Below are 3,652 nucleotides of genomic sequence, written 5' to 3' on the forward strand. Positions count from 1 at the left end.
ATGAAGACTTTATTAAATATATATAATAAATAATAACAAATTAAAGTAGTTGGTACACTTGACATACATACATACAACTAGTTATTTGAATAATGTGATCACTTTAGATCTCAAAGTATATTTTATGGTGAAAATTCATCAAGTGTAGTAATTTTATATGAAGTTGATATTTAAGAATCAGGTACGGATCTATGCTTATGAATGAGGGGGCATTTACTCCTAGTGTCATTTGATTTTTTTAAACCAAAATATATATATATATATATATCTTTCATTTTAAATTTTAAATGATCCCACTACAAATAAATTAAACCCAATTATTTTTAAGCTCATTTTTATCTTTTTATGATTTTAATTATTAGTTAACTTAATTAAATTTAGTCTTCTTCTGTTTTTAAATTCCCGCCGCCACTTATTTATTTTCTTAAACCCTTTTCTTAGTTTCATATTTTCAACCTTCTTTTTCTATTCTTTGTCTAATGGTCATCTTCTTCATCAAAAGGTAAATTTTAAATTCTCTATTTTGTTTTATATAACTCTCTATGACTCTATGTATCTTTCAATTTCATTATTTCTCTTTTTGATATTTCAATTGTAAATTTTAATTCAAACAATTATAATTTAGGTATTAATCTATTTTTTTATTCTCTTCATGAATTTATATATTTTATTTTATTCTCAATTTATTCATCTTAATTACTTGTTTTATATTTTTTGTTCTATTATATGTACCTATGTTGCATATAAAATTTTGAATGGTTAAATAATTTAATTAATTTAACTAAATTTTTATCTAACAGTTTTTAATTATCAACTTCACATTAAATTGACTGTATCGGAGTTTTCACCCTACTTTATTTTGTGAAGCATGAAAAAAATGGTAAGATTGAAAACATTTGCTTCTTAACAAATTAACTAATAGGAAGAAGAAGGAAAAAAAAAAAAAGGAATAAATGCAATGCATGAACATTTCTTTCTTTATAGACAAATTAATCTCTACCCATCCTTTAGTGACAAGAATATTTTGAAAGTAAGTTAACTAACTATGATGTATACCAAGGAATAAAGTCATAAAAAACTATATAATTAAGTACACTACTTCAATAAAATTAAAGAGAAAAGCAATGCTGATGATTAATGCTCACGTTAACTTTTTTTTTTTTATATTTATTATACATATATATTTTGGAGTAACATGATATATGAGTAACAACAACAAATATTGTCCCATGAGTGAAACTCACTCAATTAAGACATGATTAAACACTTTCGATAAAATAAAAATAAAAATAAAAATACATAACTTAAATAACATAACTAGTTAAGTTTATCGTCAGTTGAATTTTACGATTTAAATTTAGTTAAATTCACATAAATAATTATGTCCCATAATCCCATTTTTTATGAAATTACTGTCTTACCAAATAAAAAAATTTCGCGTTAGAAAAATCCGTCCTAAAAAAATGAAAAATATTAAAGAGGTCCTTGACGTTTGTTTTTATTGGACACGTTAATTAAGTCCTGCTAAAAAAAAAAATACTTGTCGCTATTAATAGACAGAGATCATGTCTAATTTAAAAATTTAAATGATTAATATGTCTAATTTTAAAGTTTAGAGAATTAACATGTACATATATTAATCAAATTATCAGATATTTAAAATCACTCAATCAATAATACCCACTTATCAATCTTAATATATTGGCTGATTCTATATCTGTCCATAAAAAAGATGAATATATATATAGAACTAGTGTTATAAATTCCACCCAAAATATTTTTACTCTATTTATGTTGTTTTTATTTTAAATTAGACAAATGAATATCCAACACTAACAACAAATGTTTTTAATAAAAGAACTTAACATATTTAATCTATGAAGCTTTGATTTATTGTGTTAGTTTATTGGACACATTTTGGACACGACACTCATGACATTCGTCCGATACGCGTATCTTTTGTATCCAATCGTGTCTTAATAAAAAATAAAAATTTTGTTTCAAGACACATTTGGACACATCTAAATACTACTATTACGTGACAACATGTTCAATTTTATTCTTAACATGTATTCTTAAAATGAGTTTAGAAATAGTATATATTATTAATTATTAAAATAAAAAATTTTAAATACTTTATATAATTGAAAAAGATATTAAAATAATTAAAAAACTAATTTTTATTTTAATATAAATCAAATACCAAAATATCATTATAGTTTATCTAAAAAGTATTTTATATTTTTTATATATGCCGTATTTCTGTGTCTTGTAAAAATTTTAAATTTGCGTGTCGGCATGTCCATATCATGTCGTATCGTATCTTGTGTCCGTATCACTGTATCATGTGTTTGTATCACTGTATCAGTGTTCGTTAAGGCTGGAAGTGAGTCGAGATGAGTCGAGTTAGACCAAGCTTAAGCTCGGCTCACAAAAATTGAGCTTAGCTCATGGCTCGACTCATTAACAATCGAACTTATTTCTTAAGCTCAAACTCGACTCATCGAAAGCTTACAAGCTGATGGCTCATATAATAGAAATGTAGTAAGGAAAGGGGGGTAATGGTCCCTAATTTTAAATTTTTACATGTAAATTATACGTAAATTTCAGTTTAGACTCCCTTAAAATTTTATTTTAGTTTTATTTTATTGTGTAAATATTTTTGGCCCTTCTCTAATATTTCATCTAGCTCCACCCGTGATTATATATATAATCAAGTCAGTTCACGAGCTAATGAGCTGAGCTTATCCAAGCTCAAGCTCGACTCATAAATTAAATGAGTTCAATTCCAAACTCAAGCTTGGCTCTCCAGCTCACGAGCTTAGCTTATCGAGCTATTAACGCTATTAATAAGTCGAGCTCGAGTTAGTTCATGAGATTACTTGACTCACTTTCAACCCTAGTGTTCGTACATTATAGTGTTTAATTAATGAAGCAAATTTCAAAACCTTATTTAATTTAATACTTTTCAATTTTTAAAAATCAAAATTTTTAACGAATTTAAAAGAAAAAAATTGTGACTTTACTCTAAAAATTAAGAATATATAATACAGTCCCATGAGTGCAACTCACTCAAGCGAAAACAAAACGGTAAACTTTGAATAAAAATTTCTCCTCCTTTTTTGTCCCCTTTTCATCGTGCATCTTTCTTGATGGGAATGTGACCCTTTAATTTCTTCTAGGTCCGAAAAGAGCTTAACACCAAAAATATATAATGATAAAACAAACTCGAAAGGACTTGAAATTAAAATAATAATTTGAGGAATGATGAAAACTATAAGATTCGATAAGTATACCGCACTTAATACAATTGGTATCCGTCGCAATTTATTTGTCTCTTCTTCTGCATATAGTGATCAAGTAATAAAAGTATCATTCAAAAATTATTTTTATCTTTTGTCCACAAAATTAAGCACTATAAAGTAGCTTTTCGTTAGAATTGTACATGTGCCAAGCTATTCTCAATCTCCATCATTATTGTGACTGATACCATATAAAAATTACAATGTTAACTATATATATGTATATGTGACATATATATAGCATAATATATATATCTTAGTTTGTCCTTTCCATATTTCAACTCTTAATTAAAAAAATATATATATCTTGACATCTGGCATCATGGTACATATATTTTGTTGAATTATTG

The sequence above is a fragment of the Arachis ipaensis genome, chromosome B05 (genome assembly GCF_000816755.2).
Source record: "Arachis ipaensis cultivar K30076 chromosome B05, Araip1.1, whole genome shotgun sequence".
In the NCBI taxonomy this organism is placed as follows: Eukaryota; Viridiplantae; Streptophyta; class Magnoliopsida; order Fabales; family Fabaceae; genus Arachis; species Arachis ipaensis.